At 53.6% G+C, this 12,234-nt stretch overlaps 1 protein-coding gene and 1 non-coding gene across 6 annotated transcripts in view; both read right to left on the minus strand.

The window, feature by feature from the left end:
• The window catches only part of BCORL1 (BCL6 corepressor like 1), a 63,610-nt gene extending 59,781 nt beyond the window's left edge, over positions 1-3,829 (minus strand). For 2 of the 5 annotated variants that reach the window (XM_073879156.1, XM_025852553.2), the window contains exon 1: positions 3,699-3,829. The gene's annotated coding sequence lies outside the window, so the exon portion shown is untranslated. Of the gene's footprint in view, positions 1-1,343; positions 1,508-2,348; positions 2,429-2,979; positions 3,120-3,698 lie in introns of those variants that run through there. The other 3 variants (XM_025852554.2, XM_073879153.1, XM_073879155.1) reach the window with 3 other exon arrangements.
• Positions 3,830-8,881: 5,052 nt separating this feature from the next.
• On the minus strand, positions 8,882-8,954 carry TRNAK-CUU (transfer RNA lysine (anticodon CUU)). The gene has a single exon. It is a non-coding gene; the product is annotated as a tRNA-Lys (tRNA).
• Between the last annotated feature and the right edge of the window lie 3,280 nt (positions 8,955-12,234).

Genomic DNA, 12,234 nt, shown 5'->3' on the forward strand with positions numbered 1-12,234 from the left:
CCGCCGCCGGACTGCTCCCCCCGAAGCCCACCACTAAGCCCCCCCACTCCCCAGCCGCGATCCGCTCGAATCCAGCTCCGCTGGGCCTGCTGTCTGTTCCTCACGCCCCTTAGGACCCTGGGTGGGGGAGCCCTGGGGTTCGCGGCCATCCCTCTCCCTCCTTCAAGGGCTGGGGGATTGCCCCTGATCCCGAAACCCGGCCCCGTAACCGGAGCCTCCCTCCTTCCACCCCTCGGCTTCGCTCTCAGACCCCTTGCCTCCAGGCCTGGCGCGGAGCGGGTGGAGAGCTTGCACGCCGGATCTCCCCCTGGCTCGCCGGGGCTAGTATGAATTGCCCCCATCTCATCCTCCTTCAATTTAAGCCCCCTCCCCGCCGCGCCCGGCCCGGCGGCCCCCGCCCCTAGAGCGAGGGCAGCGGAGCCAGGGCGCTCCGAAGTCATCCCCCGCCTTTTTTCCAGGGACTCGAATAATTGCCCCTGCCCCCATCACAGCACTCCCACTCCCGAACCCAGGCCCCGCCGCCACCTAGGGGTACCCCTTACCCTATGGTTCCCGCACCCCAACACCGGAGAGAAAGCAGCCCTGAAGAGCAACCGTCGCACCTCTCCTCTGAGGTTGGAGGGTATTTTCTCCAGGTCTCTTCAAGACTTCATCACGGACAGCCACCCCCCCCCCAAAAAACAAGCCCTTTCTCGCCCTGCCCTCCTGGCCAGCCTCCCTTCGGATCACTGGATCCTTGGATGGGGGGTGGGGGGTGTTAGGGCCAGGTAGTTAACAAGACCATAGCCTCCACCTCCCTTTCTGAGGAGTGGGGTAATTCCAATGGTTCCCCCCCAGGATCAACCCGACCCCCGTTTCCATGGAGACCCCCGCCCAGCCAGGAAGAAGACTCTCAGATCGTGGCGAACAAGTCTCACCTGGCTAAGGGAGAAGGGGGTGAGGAGGGGGTAGGGTAGGGCAGGGATGGGGTACGAAGGTGGGAAGTGGAGGGGAGCTGTCCCGAAGGGAGGGGCGAGGACAGAGCGAGCTCCAGGGAGCGCTACGTCCGGGGACACGAAGAGGACGGCGCCCCCGGGGGGCAAGCAGAGCGGCCGCGGGGCGAAGAAGGGACAGGGTTGGGAAAAGGCTTAAGATAGAAAGAAGCGGGTGGGGGGATACGAGAAAGGCCGGGGGGTAAAAGGGGGGGGAGGGGTGGGGGGAGAGAAAAAAAAGACGCACCTGTTCCCGGGTCGGCTCCGCGGGGAGGCTCAGGCCGCCACCCGGGCTCCCTCTTACCCACTCTGAGCCGCCACCCGCCTAATACTGCCCCGATCTGATGCCCCCCCTCCGCCCCTTATCGCCACCGACCTCCTTCTCCTCTCTCTCGGCGGCGGCGGCGGTCGGACTCTAGGAACTGAGAGGAAGAAGGGAGGGCTCGGCAAAGCGGAGGAGAGACAGAGCCACACACTGGCAGCAGCCGCGGCAAGCGAAAGAGTGAGGGGGAGAGCGGTGTGTGTGTGTGTCTGTGTGTGCGAGCGAAGCCTGGTGGAGTGGGTGCCGGTCGCAGGGCTCGACGGGAAGTGGAGTCCGGCGGGGTTCGCGGGCGGCGCTAGCCGCCGCTCCACGGGACTACAACTCCCAGAATGCCACCTGCCGAGGGGGGGAGGAATGGGGAGGTGGAAGCGAAGGGAGGGAGCGAGCAAGAGAGGGAGGGACGAAAGCAGGGAGCAAGCGGCGGCGAAGGGGGCAGAGCCAAGCAGCCCCGGTGACACTGGGAGGGGAGGGGAGGAGGAGGGGATCGCTGCGAGGACCAAGCGGATTCCGGAGAGGGAGGCAGCAGCAGTGGCTGCAGCAAGCCGGGCAAAAAGCTAGACTCCCAGGAGAGGCGGAGGCGCTCAATCCTAGGGGCTGCAAGAGCCCCACGCCCCCAGCCCTCAATGCCCCTCGAACGGGAAGACTGAGGAAGGGAAAAGATCAGGGCGCCAAGGCCAGGGGTTTCTGTCTCTTTCCTCCAAGGCTCTCCACCATATGCCCCGACCTGACTTTCTCAGGCCACTGGTGCCCGATCCAGTGTGCAAATCCAGAGACCCCAGATCTCCCCTGCCGGGCAGCACAGAACAGACACATTCAGTCCCCTTCTCCCAGGGGCCTGAGGGAAGCTCCCCTTGCTGGCAGGGTGTGACCCCCTTCTTCCCTTCCCCCCCGTCATCGCCACCCCCCATGTCCCTCCCCAGAACCCCTCCCCTGAAGCCTGGGCTCCCTTCTCCCTACCTTACAAGAAACGGAGTCCCTCCGGGGGCGACCACCCAGCCCCCTCCTTTATACTGGGTCCCTACCCACCATTATCTCCTTAGCGTTGCCCCCCTCACCGAAGTAATAATGGGGGCGACCCGAGTTGGACTGGTGGCTACTTTCCCTCAGAGACTAGCCGTCCTTGGCCACGCCGACCCTGTGTAGAGATAGAGAAGCACATTAATACCGCCCCCCAAAGTTCGGATCCCCGTGGAAATGGCTTACAAGGAAAGAGGGGTTGGTAGTGGAAGTGAGCTGGGGGTGAATCTCAATCCTCAAACCTCGTTCTAGGCGTGGAAATCCAGGGATTCCTCCCTTTCCTTAAAAGCCATCAAATAGCTTGAGGGGGTGGGGTGGGGGTAGGTTATCTAAACCCCAATGTCCACAAGACTCGAAGCGACGCTACATGTAGGAATAAGATACGAACTAGGCTGCTGCCGCGGGAGGGAGAGTATATCGCCGCCCCCCCCACGCCGTCGTCCACCCCCAAACACATACCCCTAGGAGAGTCAGATGGCCTAGGAAGGGGGGAGGCGGTGGGAGCGCAGGAGAGTGAAAGGGTTGTGGCGGGGAGGGTCCGCGGCCCCCTGAGAGCAAAATCCAGATGCTAAGAGGTGGGTGGGGGGTGCGGCATAATTGCAGACGGTGTCTTTCCTTGCTTTTCCCGGAATCGCCGCCGAACACCGTCTAACACTCGCAGTTGCTTACCAGTCAGTCCCCTAGCCCCATTTGTGCGCGTGAGGCGGCCCGAGCCCGGGAAGCCCGGGCACAAACTCCGCGGAAGCTGGCCTTCGCTGCCGCCGCGCTACCGCGGGCCTCCCTCCCTCCGCTGGCGGCCCCGCCGATCTACCTTCGCCCCCGGCCGAGGCCAGACCCCGCTCGCAACTCCACGCCCCTACTCCACCCCCGGCTCCCCCCTTCGCCCTCTCCCCGCGGGTCCGGCCCAGCCCCTAGCGCCGCCCCGCCCTACCGCTCGGTCCCGAGCCCAGCAAGTGCCCCGAACTCGCCCCCCGCCCCCACGCCCAGGCCAGTCCGGCGGGGCCTGGTTTCCCCCTCCCGCCGCGCCCCGCCCCCGAATCCACGTCCTACTTCGCCGCCCAACTCGGCCCGGTCCGGGTTCGGCCCGCGCCCAGGCCACCGGAGTCTCCGGTTCGGTCCGGTGTATGGCCACCCACCCCGCCCTTGCCTGGGTGCCGGCCTGGCCCGCTGCCTGCGCCCGCCGAGCCGGCCCAGGCGCGCGGTCCGGGTCTGGGTCCCGGTGCCGGCCTCGGTCCCAGCGGCGTTGCCGCGTCTCGCCACGAGGGCTCGGTCCACGCAAGATCCGAACCCGCGCGGGGTGGGGGCAGCGGAAAGCAAGTTTCTTTATCTTCCCTCCGCCCCCGCCGCAGGGCCGCGCCATCCCCCACCCCCCACGGCGCCCCCTTCACCTGGGCAGAGCCCCCCGGCCGCTGTCGCAACTTTGCTCTTCCCCACGCCGCCGGGGAAGCGGGCGAAGCGAGAGGAGGAGGGAGGTGGCGGGGGGTGCTGGGATCAGGCCGCTGGGCTCCGGGAGGACACGTGGGGGAGGAGGGGAAGGAGGAGGAGGAAGGGGGGGCGGGCCTGCAGTTCTCGGGGCTCCCCCTGCCAGCACCGGGGAAGCCGGAACCTCTCCGGGCAGCCGCAGACCCCGCACTGGCCACGGGGGAAGAACGAAGCCACCTTCCCCGGCCAGCCCCCGGCTCCAGGAAGGGGGGGGGCCCGAGCAACGCCGCTCGGGGTCGGAGAGCGAGCGTTTTCGCTCGTGCTTTATGTGTGACTCTCTATCTCCGTTTAGCCTCCGTGTATGGGGGGGGCGTGGGGTCTTGCATGCGGGGGGGCGCCCCCGCCAGACGCCCCGCCCCTTCCCTGGCCCCCCACTTCCCTAACCCGGGCGACCTCGGTGCAAGGCTCTGGCGCTCGGGCACCGAGGCCGCCCGCGGGCGCAGCCCCAGCCCCGGCGCCGAAGTGGGACAGGTGCTGGGGAAGGGAAAATGCCGGGGCTCGCTGCCTCGCCTTGCGTCTCCAGGGCGGCCCACCCTTCGTGGCAACCTTGTGTGCTGCAAACCCCCTGGGCCGACTTCAAAGGACAGCCCCTGGCCTGGGCGTGGAGGCACCTTTTGGGGGGGGGGGTGCCTGGAGCGAGAGGCCCGAGGGAAGGGGGGGAACGAAAGGTCTGTAAAGGGGGAAAGCCTGCACGATTTGGGGCCGAAAACCTGGCTCGAGGAAAACTCGGCTTCTGCCCACCCCCCCACCCCCCCGGGGGGCTCCTCAGTCACCAAACCGAGCCCCTTGACCCTTACCCTTTACCCTAACGACTCCCCTCCTGGCCAAAGGAATAAATCCTCATATGTGTTTACATCCCAGGCCATCCCGCCATCCCCAGGACTGAAGGGCTGAGAAGCCTGCGGTCCACATTGGAACTCTGATGACTTTACATTAACTCCGAGGAGGAGAGCAGCTTGCGAAGGAGCTGAAGCTGCCGGCCGACTTGCTTTCAGTCCTAGGGTGTTTCTTAGCAGCTCCAACCCTGAGCCCGCGGTTGGGACTTCAAAGGCATCGCCTCAGCCTAGAGGGTATTAGGGGAGGTGCCCAGCAGTTCCTGGAGGGTTCAGGGCTTTGTAAACACGGAATGTGAAATGAATAGCAGGAATTTGCAAAAAAAAAAATCTTTATGTGCAGATATATTGATATTATTTATTATATATTCATCTATACTAAGGAAGCCAGAGGGTCATTTGGACTAGAAGGAAGCCCTGACGGATTAATGTCTTCCTCCTCCTCCTCCCTGCCCCTTTCCTTTGTCCCAGGCCCAGAGAGGTTCCATCTCTAAGCTATGGGGTGTCTTCTCTCAGTTGGAAGGACTTTAGAGATGGCAGGTGAGACTTGCCTGGTATGTCTCCCTCACCTGGTTTAAAGGAGGAGTATTGCAGAGGGGGGTAAGCCACTGCGGTAGCAGGGGCTTTGCTATTGTCTAAGGCCTGGTGTTCTATGACCCCTCTGGCTTGTCCTCACCAGCCTCAAAATCTACCGCCAGCAATGGGGACCAAACACTTGCCACTTTGCTTTGGGAACTTATTCACTAGCTGTCTTACTTGGCCATTCCCACCCTCCCGTGCATCCCCCCCCCCACCCCACACACTTTACAAAATGTTTGGCCTAAGTTGCACCAAGGGAAAGTGAAAATTTGAAGTGATTCCTTTAAACTAATCAACATACGAATTCTACAGGCATTATTAAGGTGTGAGGGTTCACCTCTATTGGGCCTGATAATGCAGGCCCCAGCAATTCTGCTTTGATTTAAATTGGCTGTCTTCACTGATTTTAATTCATCTGGTAATTACTAAATTTCCACTTCTCTTAAGGGCCTTAGGCCTTGGGGCTACTTTGCTCTTTGGTTTGAGGCTGAAATGGATTCTGGACACCGCTGTTCCCCACTCATCTGTATCTCACCATTTGGCTGCATCATTTATCTGGCGAAATGAAGATTGGGGCAAGATGGTTATTTCCTGGCTGAAGCTCTAGCTTCTCTGAGCCCTTCCTGTTGGGGGCCACGCTTCCTGCCCTACAGGAGGTGATGGGAAATCAAGGAGCAGGGTGGGGAGAGCTGTGGGAAACCTTGTAAAGAGTAGAGATTAATGATTATTTTATTTGAGGCTAGAACCACAACATAATAATAATAGTAATAATACCTTTGTACAATCTCAGGATGTCTACATAGCCCTTTCACTTGTGTTCTTTCATTTGTTTTCTCACTCCAACCCTCGATTTTGTAATTGAGGAAACTGAGTCTATGAGCATCTATGAGTGGCTTGCTCCAGGTCACATGGCTAGTGAGTTCCTGAACCAGGACTCAACCCTAGTAATCCTGACCCCACATCCAGAGTTCTTTTCAACATGGTATAGCACCTCCATTTAATGCCAAAATGTTCCTTTTCATGCAGATTTTTATTTATTTTTTTTAAAGATTTTTATTTATTCATGAGAGACAGAGAGAGAGAGAGAGAGAGAGGCAGAGGGAGAAGCAGGCTCCCAAGGAGCAAGGAGCCCGACGCGGGACTCGATCCCAGGACCCCGGGATCATGACCTGAGCCGAAGGCAGACGCTTAAGCATCTGAGCCACCCAGGCGCCCCTCATGCAGATTTTTAAATAATTGTTTCTTCCATCAATAACAGCTACTGGCCTGGGCCTGGACTCTCGGAGAGTCAGCTTGGTGTGACAGAAAGAGGATTGTTTGGGGAGTTCTAAGAACCAGATCCTAGTTCTGTCCTGTCAATGGCTAGCAGTGGGACCCCAAGCAAGCCCTAACATTAGAGTAGAGCTCGCCCAATGCCAGACACTGTGTTTTGGGTCTTCCTCCCAACTCTAAAATATGGGCATCAATGCCCCTGTCCTCCCTCTCTCACAAGCACACCCCTGAGCATCAAATGAGATAGTGGATGGGAAAGAATTTTGTGCACCTTAAACCGCTGGACTCATGCGAGTTTTTACTATTATCAGCCTCGGCATCACCAGCCTCCATTGCACAGAGACCTAGGGGTGACATGGGCCTGGGCTCTGCCCTCCTGGAGCCAACCAGACAAAATAGGGCATTTGGGGTTCGTGGGGGTAATTTAGGCCTCACACCAACCTCTGACTTAATTCATAGGATAATTGCTCCAATTCTCTGCTTTGTTCTGAAATCAGAGGCCTTCCTTGTGTCTCTGGTAAAACAGCCCAGTCCTGTGACAGCGACAACAACAATGACAACAATTTCAGTGACTTAGATCGCTGGAGTGTCAGAAGGAAGCGAATTTGAAGCTTCTGGTCATCCCTTCATCCCCTGCCCACCCACCCACCCACCCCCACCCCACCCCCACCCCCACCCCCCCCGCCCCCCGCCCTGGTCAGTTGAAGGTGAAGTCAGAGCTGGAACTCAGAGTCTTAGGACTGTCGAAGGGCTCATTTTAAGCCACCGCAGTTGAAAGCAGACTAGGGGAGTGAAGGGTACAGAAAGCACCCTGCAAATTCAGGAAAGAAAGAGTGAAGCAGGGCTGACCATGAGTTACATACACTATGTGCTCTATAGTGTTTCCCTTCGTGCTGTGGGGGAGAATTCATCGCCCCTGTTGGCTCTTCATATATCTCAAATGCACGAAACCTACTGCAGCAGGTTGCTGCTGGAGACGCATTCCAACAGCCCACTGCATGCTGAGGAAGGCCTGTTCTCTGCCCTCTAAGAGCCCTGGGTCTAGATGGGGAGACAGCATGTCTGGTTAAACTTAACTCTGTAAACAACTAACAGCCTTTCTGGATTTTATAGCCAAAGGGGGGAAAATGAGGAAGGGGGCTAAAATCACCCCAGAGGCCTCTCGAGGTCAAGCCTCCCTGCCTCCCTAAGACTCCTAACAGGGTTTTTAATCAAACAGACAGTGCTAGAGATGGAAGAAACTAAGAAATCATCTGCCCTCCCAAAAACTGGCGTTGGCTGCCCATTGGCAACAAAATCAACTCCATTAGCCTTCACCTAGCTTCCATGGCCCTCCCTGATCTTGCTCCAGCCTCCTTCCCATCCATGTCCCTCACAAAACCTCTGTTCTCACCAAACCAGCCCTCTCACCATTCCTTGGACAAGACAAGCGCTTTCTGGACTGCTCCTTCAGCATTTTCTATGCCCTTCTGGGCTTGTTGAAATCCCACTCAACCATTACTCAAGCTGGTTCTTTCATGCCACTTTCCCTGACCCCCACTCCCTCCCCCATGGAAGTTAACTTCTCCTCGGGGGTTTCCTCCACCATACAGAGCTTGGCCCTCTATTAAGCACTTCTACACTCTGCCTACCTGTCTCTCCAACTAGATTTCCACTTCCTTGGATGAAGGGACGCAGTATTTCTCAATTGTGTATCACAGCCTCCTTTCTCTCGCCCCAACATCCCCTACAATGGCATGGAGTAGGCCTTCTACAAGTATTTGTTAAGTGAATGAATGAATGGATGATCCAATCTAATCCTCTTATTTCGTAGTAGGGAAACTGAGGCCCAGACCTGGCTTCCCTTCTTGCCCGTTGAAGACTCAGTTTTAAGTTTAGCCTCCTTTAGTCTTTGTCTTCCCATTTAGTGCCTACACACAGTCTCTAAAGTTAGACAGACATGGTTTGAATCCTAGCTCTGCCGCTTCCTAGCAATATCACCTTAGACCCTTAATTTCTGTTTGAGCCTCAGTTTTCTGTTATAAAATGGGTGCTAATAAATACTTCCTGAAAATGTTATAAAGATCAAATGAGTTCTTGGACATTAAGCACTTAGAACAGCGCTTGGCTGGTATCTACCTAGTAGATACCCCATAGTAGTTGTTCTTTTTTTAAGCTTGAGGAGTTTTTACTTTTTATTTATTTATTTTTAAAGGTTGCCTTTATTTATTTGACAGAGAGAGAGAGTGCAGAAGCACGGGGAGCAGTAGGCAGAGGGAGAAGCAGGCTTCACTGCAGAGCAGGGAGCCCGATTGCGGGACTCGATCCCAGGACCCTGAGATCATGACCTGAGCCGAAGGCAGATGCTAACCGACTGAGCCACCCAGGCACCCCTATTTTTTAATTTTTATTTTAAATAGGCTCCATGCCCAACGTGGGGCTCGAACTCACCACCCTGAGATCAAGAGTCTCACACTCTACCGACTGAGCCAGCCAGGCGCCCCAAGCATGAGGAGTTTTTAGAGTTCAGAACTTGGGAGCACCTGCTTAATTCAAACCTGGGGATAAAAGCACAACCTAAACATAAAGAAAAAGAAAGGTGGATTTTTGGCAAGGGGAATGGAATAAAATTTAGCAAGACCTTTCAGCAAAACTATTATCTCTTCCCCCAAAGAGGCTAAAGAATATTGAGACTAGCACCCAGTTCAGTGGCCCACATTCAGTGGGTGCTCACCCAATTCCACTTCCTCTGGCTGTGATGGTGATTCTTTGTAGGCTCAGGGATGTTGGCATGGGACTGAGATACCATACTGAATTAACACATCTCTGTGCTCACTCCTATCCACGTGCCTACACTTGAGTTCCTTTCCCCCTGGCCAAATCCTTCAAGCCCCACTTCCACTGAGCTGTCTCTGAATGCTTTTGCCTCTGAATTCTTGGCCCCGTAGGTAAGTACTGCTTAGCACTTAGTGATTTTCTGTGCTTTGTGACTTAGTTCTACCTCCCCATCTGAGGGCAGGCACTTTGCCATAGAAAGCAGCATCCCCCACAATGCCTGGCAGTGTTTGAGCAAACAGCACTCCATGAATACTTGGAGATTGATTGACAGTAGGCGTTCAATGGGGGCATGGGTCCCCTCAAGTACTGCCTAGCATGCAGTTTCCCACACCCCCATTCCCCACATACACACCACTTCTCAAATCCCCCACTCACATGATGCCCAGCCTTTTTAGTAGCCATCTTGTCTCGTAGAACTTGTCAGCACCTGGAAGGCAAGGGCCACGTTTTACTGTGTCCTCCACAGAGCCCAGCATAGCACTTCCAACATTCACCGAATGGAGGAAGCACATAGTTTTGCTGCTATAGATAACTTGGTAAATATACCATTCTTATTTCAGGTGTGTGTGTTTATATGTATTCTTGTGTGTCTGTTCTCGCTCATTAAACTGGAAGGGGCTCTAGAGGAAGACTTGTCCTAGGGGCTTTAGAGGAAGAATTGGGAAGAAAGTCACAAGATGATCAAAAAATAAGTTGCGACCTGGGATCTTGATTTTTTTAAAAATCCAGAGAACAACGTTCCGCCTTCCACATACATTCAACCTAAAGTCTCACACCAAATTTTCTCAAACTTTAATATACATAATAATCACTGGGAGGAGCGTGTTAAAATTCAAATTCCAAGGCACCCTCCCACCCAGGATCTTCCTGAATAGGTCTGGGGTGGTGCCTCATACTCTGAATTTCCAATGTCTACTGAGAATTAGAAACCAGAGGTCTCTTGGACTACACACTGAAATACATGGAGCACTTTTCCACTTTCATCTTTACCAGAGGTCCCCAAACTTGTTACTACCAAGGGTCTGATTATGTCTTTCCCCTCATGGATCCCATTAAACACAATTATACATTGCTTAGTATGTACCAGACACTGTTCTGAGGATTTTACAAATGTAACGCATTTAATACTCATAACAATCTCATAAGCTAAGTACTATTATTTCCCCCTTTTATGGATGAAGAAATTGAGGTACACAGACGTTCAGTAACTTGCCCAAAGTTGTCTAGCAACTAAGTTTTTTTTAATTGAGGTCAGATTCACTCACATAATATAAATTAAAAGCTACCATTTTAAAGTGTAAGATTCACTGTCATTTAGTACATTCACAACTGGGTGCAACCACCACCTCTAAGTAGTTCCAAAATGTTTTCATCACCCCAAAATAAAACTTCATACCTGTTAAGCGGTTGCTCCGCTTTCCTCCCTACCCCAGCCTCCAGCAACCTCCTATCTGCTTTCTATGTCTATGGATTTACCTATTCTGGATATTTCATTTGACTGAAATCATATGATCTGCGGCTTTTTGTTTTTGGCTTCTTTCATTTAGCATATTTTTTTAAAGTAGGCTCCACGCCCAACACAGAACTTGAACTCATGACCCTGAGATCAAGTGTCACATGCTCTATCGATTGAGCCAGCCAGGCACCCCAGCATAATGTTTTTGAGGTTCATCCACATTGTAACATGTATCAGCACTTCATTCCTTTTTATGGCCGAGTATTAGTCCATTATATGGATATACCACAGTTTGTTTATCCATTCCTAGCTAATAAGTTTTAAAGTTGGGATCTGAACCCAGACTGTCTGGTTCCAGAGTCTGGGCTCTTAACCCTGTGTGTTCAAAATACTTACCTACTGGGCACCTGGGTGGCTCAGTTCGTTAAGCGACTGCCTTCGGCTCAGGTCATGATCCTGGAGTCCCGGGATCGAGTTCCAAATCGGGCTCCCTGCTCAGCAGGGAGTCTGCTTCTCCCTCTGACCCTCTTCCCTCTCGTGCTCTCTATCTCTCATTCTCTCTCTCAAATAAATAAATAAAATATTTAAAAAAATACTTACCTACTTAAACAGGATGTATTTTCAAATAATAATTTGTCATTTAAAAATGTATCAGATATGGGGTACCTGGCTGGCTCTGTCAGAAGGGCATGGGGCTCTTGATCTTGGGGTCATGAGTTCAAGCCCCACATTGGGTACAGAGATTACTTAAATAAATGAAAAACTTTTAAAAAGTAAAAAAATAAACATGTATCAGATACAAATAAAGCTATATCAAAACTTCTGATCATTCCAAGATAGTCACACTGAGGTCATTCAATTCCAGCTAAAGCCAACAACACTTGATGTTGTAGTTAACCTCTGCAGCATAGTGCAGGTATGTTTCTCTAGACTTTATGAAATACAGACATAAGTCAGAGACTCTCTCCCAGGCTTTTATGGGTTTGGAGACCCTGATTTGGGATCCACTGATGACAAATCCCTGCAAGATGCCCAGTCAACAAGGAGAAGTTCCATCAAGTTGCTCAGTGGACTAACAATTTAGAAAGTGGGCTCATGCACATTAGAAAGATTTTCCACACCAAGAAGCTAAACAAGAAAGGAGCTGGAGGTTAACCTTCACTAAACTAGAAAATTCCAAAATCTAAGAAGTCATTCTGCCTGAATGTTCTAGTTAACGAACCAGAGTTCTCCCACCAAGGATACACATGGCCATATACTGAGGATCAATAAGACAGCCCTTTAACTGACCCCCAAAAGGTGACAGCCTAAGTTGGACTTACTAGAGAGGCCTTCCAGATCCAAAGCATCTGCTCTGACAGTACCTGAGGTGAGAATGCTATTCCCACACAACACTGATCGCATGATTTTTCTCCTGACTTTTCAAGCGTGTGGACAAACAAAACAAAACAAAACCAAAAACTGTCTCTTCTGGAGTTTGTAACA

This window comes from Callorhinus ursinus, unplaced genomic scaffold, assembly GCF_003265705.2.
Source record: "Callorhinus ursinus isolate GAN/ISIS: 27379988/994484 unplaced genomic scaffold, GSC_fseal_2.0 scaffold33, whole genome shotgun sequence".
Taxonomy (NCBI): Eukaryota; Metazoa; Chordata; class Mammalia; order Carnivora; family Otariidae; genus Callorhinus; species Callorhinus ursinus.